This window comes from Trachemys scripta, chromosome 21 (genome assembly GCF_013100865.1).
Source record: "Trachemys scripta elegans isolate TJP31775 chromosome 21, CAS_Tse_1.0, whole genome shotgun sequence".
Taxonomy (NCBI): Eukaryota; Metazoa; Chordata; order Testudines; family Emydidae; genus Trachemys; species Trachemys scripta.
In genome coordinates, this window is record NC_048318.1 from 13,778,783 (window position 1) to 13,793,654 (window position 14,872).

The window sequence follows — 14,872 nt, forward strand, 5'->3', positions numbered from 1 at the left end:
ACTGCTAGGAAGCTGCATTTCTCTATCCTAACGCGCTTTGCAAACCAGACCCAGGAACCGCTTCACCCAGGATTGAAATGCAGCCTCCTCTGGGGTGGAACACAGCAGCTGACAGCTCAAAGCGACACAGGGAGTGGAGTAATCCCCATCCAATTGGAGCGTCAGGGGGAATGAATGAAATCACCCAAATCAGAAGTGAGCCAGGACACCAGAAGTAACATCTTAACAGTTGCTTTCTCCTGTACCAGGGGCACTTTAATGACCATACATCTTCCGGACTTTGGTTTTCTATATTGTCCAAAAGAAGGCACTTCCGACAAGCAGCTTGCCCCAGCATCATGCTGAGGCATTGGTTAGATGTTGAGGCGTGCTCCTTCAACATCAATGATAGGGCTTTATATCTGGTGACCTGAGTTGTTGCATTTTACTCTGGATTCTTATAATATTGCTATGAGAATAATCAAGCCAACTAGACAATCTGAAGTGTAGATCAGGATGTTCCCAATAGGTCTGTATACACACAGACCCAGAACACTTCCCCTTCTGTCACCACAATCCAGAAACAAAATATATCAGTCTGTGCAAAGACAGTGCAGGAGCTTTCAGAGTGGGACCTGCCAGCACATGCAATGCTGGGACCTTGATGTCATCCCAGCAGAAGGCACATCCTGTTTTCTTACCCAACTTGTTACAATCAGCTGTCTTGCACTGTAAGTGATGTCACAGATGGAAGTTGCAGTGTTGAAACAGATGTCAGAAATAGCGTCAGTGCATACTCCCCTTCCCCCCCAGCTTGTGTGAAACATCCCATAAGTGTCTCTCCCTTGCACTGGGAAGGGGCCACTTTAGGTGTGAATATTCAATCTTTGGGTTGTAATGAAATTGCCAAGAAATATAACCATTGTGAGAATGTTTCTTTAGTCCAGTAGGATGGAGGAATGAGATCACCAACTCATTTTCCATGTCACCAAACATCCCCCAGATGACATCATGTTTCTGTTTTATAGTGACCCAGGAACGACAAAGAAATAAAAACCTCTGTGTCCCATTACCAGTCCTCCAAAACCTTCCAGTCCCACAATGTGATGCTAATTAGTTCAACAGTCCTTCAGGGACTGTCTTTTATGTTTGTACACCATGTAGCACAATGGGACCCTGATCTTGGCATTACTGTAATACAAATAATAATAGTAATGAATAATAACCATCCCATGTTTTGCTATCCTTTTTATAATCCCAATAGCAAAACACCAAGGGAGTGACTGTCCCGCCCACCCGCTAACTTTGACAAACTCAAGGTTTATGACTAGGCTAATAAATATCCTTATACTGTGGTTAGGAGGCAATTATTGCTTGATTAAAGAGCTTTTGTTACAAAACCTGTATTGCTGGGGTTTGGTGCATTTTGGCCTTGGGGATTGGTGCATTTTGGTCCCTCCTGTCTTTGCCTGTGGCACACAATAGTGTAGTCTGCTTAGGGCTGTAATAGTCTGGTTTAATTCTGGTTGTTGGGTGTACTGTGTGGCTGTTGTTGGTGGCCTGTGATGTACAGAAGGTCAGACTAGATGATCTGGTGACCCCTTCTGGCCTTAAACTCTATGACTAGGAAAAGGCTGGGGAGATCAGCCAAATATTGTAGAGGCCAAAATATGTGAACATGAAGCATTACAGTAAAGGAGAGTTGTGGGGAGGGATTTGAAGGAGGATAATGAGTTAGCTTTGTGGAAGTTTATGGGGAGTTTCTCCAAAACTTAGGGGGCATCATGGGAGAAAGCACAAAGATGCTTGTTCGAAAATTTAACAAATAGACAATGGAGGCTGACATCCTGGGCCAATCAGAGGCGAGAATTGACTTTTTGATGCTGAATGAAAGATGAGAGGTAGGGTGGGGATAGGTCGTTAAAGAGCTTGCAAGTGAAGACAAGTAGTTTATGTTTGATATGATAGAGAAAAGGATGCAAATAGTTTGGACAGAAGAAGACAACTCTGGAGTAGAGAGGATGATTCACATAGAGATGGTAGTTTAATTTGAGTTTGTGGATGAGATTACCCAGAGATAAGGTGGAGAGGGAGAAGCGAAGGGGACCAAGGACAGAGCCCTGTGGAATCCCTACAACAAGCTGGAGGAGGAATGAGGAGGCTCCTCCAAAGGACACCTTGAGTGATTAGAAATGTAGGAGGGGAACCAGGAGAGGACGGAATAATGGAAACCAAAGGAGGACAGACAAGATTGGAAGAAGAGCATGGTTGACTGTGTTGAAGGTAACTGACAGGTCCAGGGGGAAGATGATGAAGTACTGGTTCGGCAATTTGACTAAGAAGAGGTTATTGGAGACTTTGGTGAGAGCGGTTTCGGTTGAACATAAGGGGTGGAAACAGATTGGAGAGGGCCTCGGATGGAAGTGGTGGAGATTAATTCCAGACAGCAATTGTATGTGTTCAATTAATTGAGAGATGAAGTTAGATGGGGTGGTAGTTGGATAGATAAGTGGGGTCAAGTGTTTGTTTGTTTTTAAGATGGGAGAGATTAAAGCAGGTCTTTCAATCAACTGATGTTTGCCCCCCCCCCAGCCAGTGTTGCGGTAGCTAGCTTTCTCCCCAAAATCTCTTTTTTTAAGAACCCCCAAAGGGAGTGATGGCTGGAATAGCCCAACATCTCATTATGCTGTCCACCAATTACAGTTTCTGACACATCAATGTTGGTCCATTGATACCTAGTTCCATACTCTTCTTGGTTACCAGGCATGATCTTAACACAGACTTTGAGATATATCTGTAAGCCTTTTTGTTTTGACTAATTCAGTCTTTCGATCTCACTTTTGCACCTTTTCCCATAAACATGTATTATTACAGGTTATTGTGACACTTTATAACATTTCACTGTCTTCTCACAGTTGAGGATAAATTTGTAGCAATTATTACAACATCTGTTGGACCATCTCAGACATTAGTATTCATAACATAAAACTAACTCTCCAATAAGAGCAGTTGACTAATTCCTGACAATTTCACTACAGTTCACAGTTGCAGTACATTGAATGTGAGCCATAATTTTTAGGGAAGTATTTAGTTCTTCTTCTGTCTTATAAGCAGTTTCATTTCTTGTTTGGATTTTTTACTTTTTCCTCCAAGAAACAAAGAAAAATCAAAAGTGATCCATACTGTATCTTTGGTTGTTCTAATGTTTCTTCTTTTCTATACCTTATCAATTTAGGGTTTAGGAAAAGAACTTTTAAATGCTGTTTAGTATTTGTGTTTTTAGTTAATAACATTCATTTATTTTCTTGAAAAAACAACATACAATAAAACAAGGTGTAGTTAAAGACTGGCTTGAAAGCTGTCTAATTTTTGAATGAGATGCTGTAATCTATTATAAGTCATTAATCCATGGCCATATTTATCTGATTAGATTGATCCAGGTTTCCAGTTTAACTTTGCATTTTCAGCCCAAGGTGTTCTAGCAATAAGAAATTTATGATTTTCAGAGTTCTTGCACATTCCAGAAGACAAATTTAATCCAGATTCTGTTTCCACAACACACCTTCACCACCAGTGAAGGTACTTGTTATAAATGCATAAAATAGATGTCACTTTTTCTTTTTTATATTTATTACATTTTCTATTTACTATCTAATTTTAGAAATGACGTCATATAACTATGGTGAAATAAGACTCCTATGTATCACTTAAAATTCTTTCTCTTGAAATCACTACATATTCTTACTAGTACTGTTTCCCATTCATCAGTCTCCAAGTTATTGGCTACATTCTTGTTTCCACATGAGGAAGATTGCTTCTGCGCTTTAGAGCGGCATGGTGTAAGAGCCTGAATACAACAGAGAATGCTCGGAATGTTTTAATCAGAATTAAAGTTTCTGAAACAGGTCTCCAGTCTCTTTTGTTTTCATGTATGGTTACATGTGTGCAGATGGAGAGGTGGCTTAAAGTGACACTCAGCCTTCCATACTGGGATCCCACATTAAATGTTGGTACCTGTAGGATAAATATGAAATTAAAGAATTAGAGTTAGCATAAGTTTGGTTAAGGAGATATATGTATTGTAAAGAAAGCCCTGATGAGCAAGTAGAAGATCTTGAAAAGAATAAGTTATAAGGCCAGAAGGAATGAAGATGGGAGGTCTGGTTCAAAGAATAACTAATAAGATATGGGGAAATTTCTAAAAAACCAGTAGGGGTGACTGCAAGTAGTTTTAAATAAGACAAATGGGATCTGTCTTAAAAGAAGCCTGCCTTCCTATTCCACATACACACATTATGTGTGATCTTAACAGTAAACCCAGGTGCAGTGGAAAAACTGTTGATCAGCAAGAAGAAATAAGGATGAAAGGCCTTGGGGAGAAAGGAGGTTGTAACTCTTATTTGGATTCAGACTGAAAATGAGGTTAAATTGTCTCAACTCTTTTTTTAGCTGAAGTCTGTAATTGTAAGTGACATAATTTGTTAAAGGGTATAAAAAGAGGTATGAATTTGAGGGCTCTTTGTGGGACCCTACCTAATCATTCTGGAGCACACCAAAATGAGACAGTTTCCCCTAGGTCTGGCCTATTTGTCAGCGTACAGATCACATGCTTAAGAATACTTTGTTACTGTATTGCTTATTTTTAGGCAGTCAGGCATGTTTAGAGCAATTGTATAAAATACTATTTGGACCTTATAAAGGAATTTATGATTAAATCAGTGTCTGGTGGGTCTCCCATATTAATATGAAAAAATTATAATATTATTAATAGTTCCAACAGCAACCCTCTTCCGTAAGTTCTGGGACCTCGTTGCCATCTGGCTATCAAGAAAGAGAAGGTGATTACGACCTTCTGGCACCCAGTCGTGTGTGTGTGGGGGTTGTTGTGTATAGGTGTGAGACTGTGTAGATGTGGGGGGAGACTGTGTATAGGTGGTGTGTAGCCACCAGGTTAAGAACCTGTGCTCTAAGCATCAGCTTGGAATATCTAGATCTCCTCAGACCAGGGGTCTGATTCTCAGCAGGGCTAACCTAATTTCTCCATTATTTCTTTATTTATTTTTGTGAGGGAGAGAAACTGAGTCTTGTGCCATTTAGTGTGTGTCTTTTGGACAATGCAGAGGGGAAACAGAGGTGCAGGATGCTCGGTGTGGATATTAAAGATTCTGTGGCCCACTGCATAAGACTATCCTTGCCCAAAACAACTCTCTCCACTGTGTGGCAGGTGTTAGTCACTGCTGTGTGCCAGACTGCCCTTCAGTGTGTGTGTGGGCAGGGGAGTTGAGTGTGTATGTGGGTTTGTGAATGTGTGTGTGTGTACGTACAGAGTGTGTGAATGTGGGTGTGGTGGGGTGTAGGTGTGTTGTAGGTGTTAATGTGTTGGGGGACATGTGTGTGTGAGTGTCAATGTGTGTATAGCTGGGGGGTTGTGGTGTGTGGCCACTGTTGGAAGACAGGATACTGGGCTAAATGGACCCTTGGTCTGACCCAATTATGACTGTTCTTTTGTTCTTATTAAGTGTGGGTGTGGGGTTGTGCTGTGTGGAATGAGTGAGTGTGTGGGGAGATTGAGGTGCATAGGTGTGGGAGGTTGTGATGTGTGGAGGTGAGAGTGTGTGGGGAGTTTGTGGGGGTGTTGTGTGTGTGTGGAATGAGTGTAGGGGAGGTTATGGTTTGTGTGTGGGTGTGTGATGGTGGCAGACCAAGTACCAGCTCTGGCCAAGGCCTAGGCATGAGCTGAGAACTGACAAACTCACAGGTGGAAGCCAGGATAATTCACTTGTGTATTAGTATAGATCAGAGTGATTGTTAAATATACAAAAATGTTTTTGGTATTTAACCTTAATGAAAATGAATGGGATGCTGCATGCATTGTTTTTACTTATCTGTATTGTGGTAGAATGTAATAGCAAACATTTACATTGTATAGATCCCTATAACTAAATAACCCATCAAACAAGAAAGAAACCTTGTGTAATGCAAATAAAGAACCTTAACATGAAAGTGCCAGTTCTTGTGTATTTGAAGGGAAGTGGTAATTGTGTGTGATGAGTAGAGATCAAAGACTCTAAATGCATTCCTCTCTCTCTCTGCCCACAAAAAATATCCCAGTAGGTAGTGACCCTGTCATCTTGTTTCTGGGAGAAGAAGCTATAAGTATGGACACAAGGAAGAATTCTTCATCTCTGTACTGTTTGGATTCAAATGGGGCAGAATAACTGAATGGGTGTGCGTGTGAGGTGTAGGAGGGTGTGTGTGTGTGAGGTTTGTGGGGTATAGGACTGTGTGTGTGTGTGTGAGGTTTGTGAGGTCTGTGGGGTGTGTGTGTGAGGTGTAGGAGTGTGTGTGTGTGAGGTTTGTGGGGTTTAGGGGTGTGCGTGTGAGGTGTAGGGGTGTGTGTGTGTGAGGTTTGTGGGGTTTAGGGGTGTGCGTTTGAGGTGTAGGGGTGTGTGTGAGGTTTGTGGGGTTTAGGGGTGAGCGTGTGAGGTGTAGGGGTGTGTGTGTGAGGTTTCTGGGGTTTAGGGGTGTGCGTGTGAGGTGTAGGGGTGTGTGTGTGTGAGGTTTGTGGGGTATAGGACTGTGTGTGTGAGGTTTGTGAGGTTTAGGGTTGTGTGCGTGTGAGGTCTGTGGGGTGTGTGTGTGAGGTGTAGGAGTGTGTGTGTGAGGTTTGTGGGGTGTAGGGGTGTGGGTATGTGAGGTGTAGGGGTGTGTGTGAGGTTTGTGGGGTTTAAGGGTGTGTGTGAGGTTTGAGGGGTGTAGGACTGTGTGTGTGTGAGGTTTGTGATGTTTAGGGGTGTGTGCGTNGTGTGTGTGAGGTTTATGGAGTGTACTGTAGGGGTGTGTGTGTTAGGTTTGTGTGGTATAGGACTATGTGTGTGGGGGGGTTGTGGGGTGTTGGGGTGTGTGTGTGTGTGAGGTTTGTGGGGTATAGGTGTGTGTGTGTGAGGTTTGAGGGGTGTAGGGGGGTGTGTGTGTGAGGTGTAGGGGTGTGTGTGTGAGGTTTGTGGGGTATAGGGGTGTGTGTGAGGTTTATGGAGTGTACTGTAGGGGTGTGTGTGTTAGGTTTGTGTGGTATAGGACTATGTGTGTGGGGGGGTTGTGGGGTGTTGGTGTGTGTGTGTGAGGTTTGTGGGGTATAGGTGTGTGTGTGAGGTTTGTGGGGTGTAGGGGTGTGTGTGTGGTTTGAGGGGTGTAGGGGTGTGTGTGTGTGTGTGTGAGGTGTAGGGGTGTGTGTGTGAGGTTTGTGGGGTATAGGGGTGTGTGTGCATGTCATTCCGGCTCCCCGCGAACCCCGCCTCCCCGAGCGCCCAGCCCAACGCGGCTGCTAGGGCTCGGTCAGTGCCCGGCTGCCCCCTGGCGGCGGGAGCGGGTAACTCCACCGCTGACTAGGCAGCGCTCGACCCGCGGGGGGGCTGCTGAGCTTCTGTGCGAAGTGCAGACCCTCCCCTCCCCGACCCCGACGCCCGCGCGCTGAACCGTTAACGGCCGCTTCAGGCGCGAGCCTTCTTCCCCCTCCCCCCCGGTCCTCAGGGCGGGGCGCGTGCAGCTTGCTGGGGAGGGGGCAGCTTGGTGGGAGGTGTGTGCAAGGGGGGGGGCTGCTGCGGAGGGAGGGTCCCCTTCCTAGTGCTATGGGGGTAGGTTATAGGTGTTAATGGGGGGACACAAAAATGTACAGGATATCATTTGAGTGGTTATTGCAGGAGGTAGAGCTGTGGGGGTGAAAGGGGTGTATGTGGGGGTGCACTTTGTGGTGTATGGGGGGTCACTAGGAGCTGCATACCAAGGCCTCCAGGAAGTGGAGCTGCAGGGGTGTGGTGGGGTAGAAAGGGTGTGTGTGTGAGGGGGGTGCAGCCGGGTGTTTGTGGGATTATTAGGATCTGGGTGGGCACTGCTTTCCCTAAAGAGGGGTAATCCCCTCCGAGATGGGGCAGTGAGGGGCGTTGGGACCCACCACAAATCCAGTTCACACCTGTTGCTGCCCATAGGCCGCACAGTCAAGGTAGAGGCTTGCTAGAAGGGGCTTGGAGTGAATAACAACAATCATTTGCCCCTTCCCAGCGCCTTTGTCCAAAGAGCTCACAAAACTTTGCTGGCACTAACTTGTTCAGTCTCACAGGTGCCTGTACGCTGGGGGGGTGAGTGCCATTCCCATTCGACGTAGAGGGAAGGGCCCCACAGTGAGGGAAGCTGAAGATAGAACCAAGGAGTCCAGTCTGTCCGTTTTCCCCAGCGCTAACCACCGGACCACTCTTCCAGAGCCAAGAAGAGAGCCCGGGAGTCCTAATGCTTGGCCCTGGCTTTCACCACAAGACCAGGCTGCCTTTCCTGCAGCCTAGAGAGTTCTGCTTTGACTGCTGGCTGAAAGGATCACTATGGCCTTCTCAGACTCTGCCATGCTTTAAACAGTAATGTTTTTCACTGGTAGTTGCTGGTTCTGGTACAAATAGCTCCATAGCCAGTATGGTGTCCATCTCAGTGCCGTTCACGACATCTGAGCTTGAGTATGGAATTGTACTCATGCTGTCTGAATTACTGTATGTAGACTGGCAGGTTGTGGCAGACAATCATTGTGACATTGTTTCTTCAGTTCCTACTTTATCCAGTTGTGTTTCTCTTGCCACCCTTTACTTGGGGCTTTAGCTTCACCTTTCATAAAGTGAGAATCTATGAAGATCACATTATGCTGAAAATTCATGTTATAGTCTTTTATTTTTCCGTTACACGAGATAAAAATATGTACTCATCAAATGTGACATTACATTTTTTGTTAGGTAACAATGACAAGTAACACAGTAAAAGCTGATGAAAATAGAAGTAAGCGTAGAAAGGAGATGGAGGTGAGTGGTTTTCTCTGACTTTGGTGGGGGAGAGAAATGGACAGGGGAACCCTTCTAGGGATGAGGGGAGCTCAGTTAAAATGCCCATTCAGTCTGTGCTCTCTTCACTGAGACTGCCATGGATAACTGTCTAATAGGAACAGGGTTCAGACCACCATCTCACTCCATGTAAACTACAGAAGAGTTGTATGGTTTTCCTGAGTGCATTAGGAGATCACAGAATAAAGCTTTTGCTTTTCACGACAAACAAAATTTGACTTACATACAGCTGCACTTCTCTGTAGGGCTTATCCTGATTGAAAGCAAAACTTTAGGTTGCATAGAATCAGGTTGTCTATTGAACCACTCAAATATCTCAACTCAGTATTGAAAACAGATTTTAATTTCATCCATCCCCATGAATCAGCTTACTTTCTAGCAGGTGGAAATTTGAAATTTCATTGTTACCTCTTATTCTGACTGGAATAATAGTGCCAGGAATTCAAGTGCCGTCTTGAACATGGTAAACTTTATTATCTTTCTGAGCTACTGATAATGCTAGTTTTTTTTAACTACTCAAGTACTCAGGGAAGACAGGACTAGGGTGTACAGTTAGGTCCCTTTTGTGTTTTTTCATTTCATTGTGTGTTAACATAGCATTTTGCAGCACAGCTAATGTGCCACATGCTGGGCCTGTCCAAAACTCAAAACTGTTGGCATTGTGGGAAAATCTGGGCAGCTATCTCATACTGCCTCATCTGTTGGTGCTCAGAGCAGAAGATTGTTGCTTTTTTCCTATGGGTACAGTGCACTTTAGAGTCTGCTTTGGCAAGATACTAGGGAGGTAAAATTGACTAGCTGGTTTATGAGGTCTTGTTTATACAGCAGAACCATATTATAACCTGATAATCACATTACCTGTTCACATTCAGGATGGAGGCATAGTATACTCACATGGTTAAGAACACAAGCTACATGTGAAGTCAGCAATACTATAACCTTAATTTAAAATAAAATCCAAAATGCAGGTCCAAACTGCAAAGTTTCAAATTCCTAAGAACCTGTACTAGCATGCATTTTTTCCCATGTTTTTTGTTACTAGAATGAAGCTTCAGAAAGTCCTCAGTTGTCCTCCCTGGAAAGACCAGACTTGGCTCTTTCTGAAAGCTTACAGTCACTTTACAAACCTGAAGCACTGGAAAAGGTTTTAAATGGTGATGTATTAAAAATATTCAGATTACTCAGACATATAAATGTTGACATGAACCGCTCAATTCAAGCCTTTGAAATAAAATAAATATTTGTATTAACAGATATGAACAAAGAAATTAATAACCTGTTGTCAAAATATGCCCATATTTTAAGGCAAGTCAGCTTTAAACTTTTTATACAATTTTTATATTCTTAAAATAACCTGGGATAATTCTTGTTTCTTAGAATATTTTTAGTCTAACTACTTGCCAACCTTGAGATGTGGATAGGATGCAATGTGGTTTGATGGGCTAATGCTTTTCACTGCATGGGGTGTAATTCTCCCCTTGATGCAAGCTCATAGTTCTGCGTAGTATTAGAGTATTGCCAGATTGATCACAAAACTTTATTTTTAACCTCAGAACAAAATACAAAATCCATCTTTTTGCCCTAGCCTTCCTACATGCTGACACTGGAATACAAATACACACAGTTGTTTTTATTGAAAAAACAAAATAAAAAACCTGCCAGGACAGGAAGACAGAAATATTGTTAGTGTTTTTTTTAACTGATGGAAGGCACTTGGATACTACACCGATGAGTGCTAATATAAATACCTAGATGATTGATACATAAAGGTGGGATATGGTGTGGTGGAGTATCTGCAGTGTCAAGAAACTGCAGAAGGAAAAGATTAACCCTAAATCCTGAAATAACAAACTCCTTTATTTAGTCTGTGAAACTGAAGAGTTAATTTAGTCATTGACTGATAGACAACAGATTTATAAGCAAAGCATTAAAGCAATTCCAAATATCAGTAGTAGTTGAGAATGTTAATATTTTTAAGTATTTAGTTTAACATTAGGTTTTTTTCCAATTAAGTGAGAGAGCGGCAATGGATGCTTCTTATGTAGAAGAGCTTGAAGGAATCTTGAAAGAAGCGAGGATCATAGAAAATCACTTGAAGCAGAAAAGAGAGAGTCTGAGACACAGATTCACAGTCATTGCAAACACCCTGCAAAGCTAAAATTGATTTTGTATGGCAAATAAGCTGAAATGTAGGGCATAGAGTGTTGGTCATGTATGGTGTTGTATACTAGAACATACGCTTTAAGGGAAGATGCAGGGTTTCATTCATATTTAGCTTTCTGTATGTATCTTTAACAGTTCAAGCAATTTTTAACACTTTTGGAAGTAGCATACTTTATTGAAATATAGCAAAAGAAATCAAAACAAAGACAACAGACAGTAATCAGTGCAGTGGTAATTAGTGATACAAAACACTGATCTCCATGATAAAATCCATGCCTTTAAGGGGTTTTAAAAATCAAGTCACAAGTTTGTCATCTTTACTGACTTGCTTATGCTGAACCCTGGGTTCCCTTCCCTTGAGCATGTTGAAGAGATGGGATGAACAAAATAAAGGGAGCCTTGAGATCCTAGGGCTTGGCACTATCACAGGAGAACAGAAACGGGGAGGATTTTGATACTAAAATATAGGATTTTATCAAACATTGTCATAAGTAAATTTCCCCCCCAGAACTTATGTGACATCCCTTATCAAACTTGGCTAACAGTATAAATGAAAATAGCCTTTAAATTATTTTTCCACTTACTGATTTTCTGTTATTGTTTGTTTCTATACTGTGGATTTGATTCTACAAACAATTCTTACTAGAATAAATATTTTTTTTTTTTTTTTGGTCTCAGAACATAGAGAGAGGAAGGAAGCTTTGGAATGAGGGAGCTATCAAGGATCTTATTCCATGAAGAGTGTAAAAATAGCTTTTGGCAAGATTTATTTGAAAATACACTTTAGTTCTTCTACTGATTTTAAACGAATCATAGGGTAACGTTAACAGTAGTTTGGGTCACATTGCCAAATCCCCAGGCAATATGTTGAAAATTAACCCCATACTATGTCAGTATTGTGTGGCGTATATACAATTTACTTAATACTTAAGTAGTATTTGAACAATTTTTCTTCACTGTCTATTGACTGAGTTCAAACTATGATTCATAAAATGTACAGGATATCATTTGTGCAGTTTGCCAGACTAATGTAATAAAGAGAACCACTAGAAAGTCCTGTAGGATGATGCCTAAATATCTTTTAAAATCTGAACCTTAGTCTACTTCTTTGCATCCATTTTATAAGAATATTACGTTAGCTTAACAATTTTACCTCTTCCCTTTTAAAATAAATTATTATATTGCTGTTAAGGGGTACTGTAAAAGGTTAACTTGGGAGAATGGGAGAGGTATGTATAAGACAACTAGAGTTTGTAGAATGTCATGGTAGCTGCAGTCATAACCTTCATAAACTTAAATTTACAGATGGCATCACTGTTAACATGTTAATATTTAACTACTATGGATTGTATGTTTTTCTTGCCAGACCCTCCACCTTAACTTCGATAAAATCAAAATGTGAAGACACTGGAAGATATTATCAACCTTAATTTAGAAATAATACCAACTAATATAATATTTTTGATTACTACTCTAAAATGTTTATCTTAGACTAAGAATTTGACTCTTTCTTAAAAAAAAAAAAAAAAGGAAACTTGAAAAATTGTGGTTATTTATAGTTTCACAAAACTCCATCCAAAATGTTTACTTTATAAAGTATAATGATGATAAAAAAGACAGGTCAACACTCTTGTTTCTGAATGTAGACACCAAAATCCTTATTTAAGCACCTAAATAAACATAATCTGACTTTCATTGGTGCCAAGCATCCAAAGCTTCCACTAAAGTCAAAGGGAGTTCATCGTAGGTGCTTACATCTGTGGCAATCAGGCCACTTATTTAGGCACCTAACTATGGATTTAGGTGTCTAACTTCAGGCATGCAAGTTTGAAAATTTTGGTCATAACATTTATAGTATCAGTAAAGATTAGAGCTCACAAAAGACCCACTGGATCACATAGTTAAATTCTTTGTCAGTAAAATTATTTTTTACAGAACACTGTCCAATACTATTACTTCTGCAGTGCTTTGCAAAATTCTAAAATCTATTTAATAGGACTATACTTTATAGATATAAGTGCATGTCTTTTAAGGCATTAAGGTGCAATTAAATGCAAGGTGTTCATCTCTGAAGAATCATCCTTGTTTTTGTGTAGTCATGTCTTATTCTTTTTGCATCTGAATTGCTTCAGGTAAAATATTCATAACCTATGTCACCCAAGGTATAAGCATCTGCAGAAGACATTACATATGTTGGGACTCTGTTCTAGTGACTGTGCTTTATAGTCCAAAGACACATTGAAAGTAAAGTCATTTGTCATGTCCATAGTATCTGAACTTGGACAGTAAACTATACACTGCATAGTTAAGTTAATTGCCAAAAATAAAAAAAATTCTTATGACACGTTTTGTTTTTTTAATGGTCAGACATGAAGTTTGTCTGACTTTGAAATAGTCACTTATATGCATTTCTAAAGGGCGTATCATCATATTATCTGGGTAGCAAATACATGGAATTAAAGATAGATTACATTTCTCCAAAGAAGAACAAAACATCCATCTCTTCCCTATGTACATTTAGGCAACTACCTAAAGGAATGTTATCAACTTGGTTATTTTTAAAAAAATCAACTAATTATATAAAGTTTTAGCTTCTGTATAGAACATCCTTTAAAATAGTATGTCCAGAATCTTTAGAACATTGCCTTAGAGAAAAAGGTTTCTCCTTCCCTGTTGATTTTATAGAAGTCTTTTCATCAGTGTAGAAACTGACTGAATGGCTGACTTCATGTTTCAGTTTCTCCCAGTTGAAAAAAGAATCTGCAGGGACCATCTTACTGGTTAAAAGTATCAATGTGCTCCTTCTTTGTGCCTGTTGGCTGCCTGTTAGTGTTCTGCACAGCTTCTATATAGATAGTAGTGTTCATAACACAGTAGTTTCTTGCTGATTATTTTAGTTCCCTTCTCTGATATACCAGAGTATCATTTTGCTGTTTTTATTATCTTGTCTACACTGATGGTGATATTTCTTTACTAATGGCCTCTCTCAAATATCTCAAGATTTACTGGAGGAATAAACAAACAAAACTGTTTTTATCACCTACAATGAATCTAAAAGCTCTTCCACATTGTCACTGAGAAATGAATTACCTATGAACTCCAACTGGCACCTTTCCCACCACAATCCGCTTTCCAGTTTTACTGAGAGAGGTTTGAACTGAAAATTAATTGGCTTTAAAGCTGCCAGATCTGATCAGCAAAGCTCAACTGGCAATTACTTTTCCTTTAAGCTTTTCCCCTACTGTTTAAGCTGTACTGCCTTAGTAAGTTTTAAAAAAAATGTAAAATCTCAGATCAGTAACAGAATAGAAATGTACTTTAAAAATAGCCAGTAGTTCCGGGGTAAAATATTAGCTGTGCTGAAGTAAATGAGAGTTTTGCAGTTGACTTCAATAGAGGCTCAGATTTTATCTCTGCACTTTAAAACTTTCTTTTTGGTAGTGGGTGTGGAGAGGCAGAAGAGAAGGGGTGCGGTCACATCCTCTTCTGTGGCATCTCCATTACAGGAAGTTGGCAAACATGGAACCCATTCTGTAGAGTCCTCTGCTAATTTTTTTGTGGATGAATAGTCCTTTTGATCTACTTAGGATACCACATCATCCATGCAAATCTCTTTTTCTGCCTCATACTCTTCTGTTATTAACTTTCCCTTCCAGTGCCCGTGAACATGTATCACCTGCTGAACTTCTTAAAAATTGCCCTGTAAATCAAATCTTTCTTTTCATAAGTTCTTTAAGTAATGTTTGCTGAGTTCCAATGATCTCCAATACTTTTTCATTGATTATGTGGTCTGTCCAGGATATTTTCAGAATTATTCCATAAGATCATAATTCTAAGGCTATAGTTTCTTTATT

General features: G+C 40.7%; 1 protein-coding gene and 1 long non-coding RNA gene across 2 annotated transcripts in view; both read left to right on the plus strand.

Annotated features, from left to right (window-relative positions):
- BCO2 (beta-carotene oxygenase 2) overlaps positions 1 to 14,872 on the plus strand; it is an 86,885-nt gene that overhangs the window by 29,657 nt on the left and 42,356 nt on the right. The window lies entirely within an intron of this gene.
- LOC117868534 lies at positions 8,715 to 10,160 on the plus strand. The gene is made up of 3 exons (XR_004643658.1): positions 8,715 to 8,816; positions 9,898 to 10,009; positions 10,109 to 10,160. It is a non-coding gene; the product is annotated as an uncharacterized LOC117868534 (long non-coding RNA).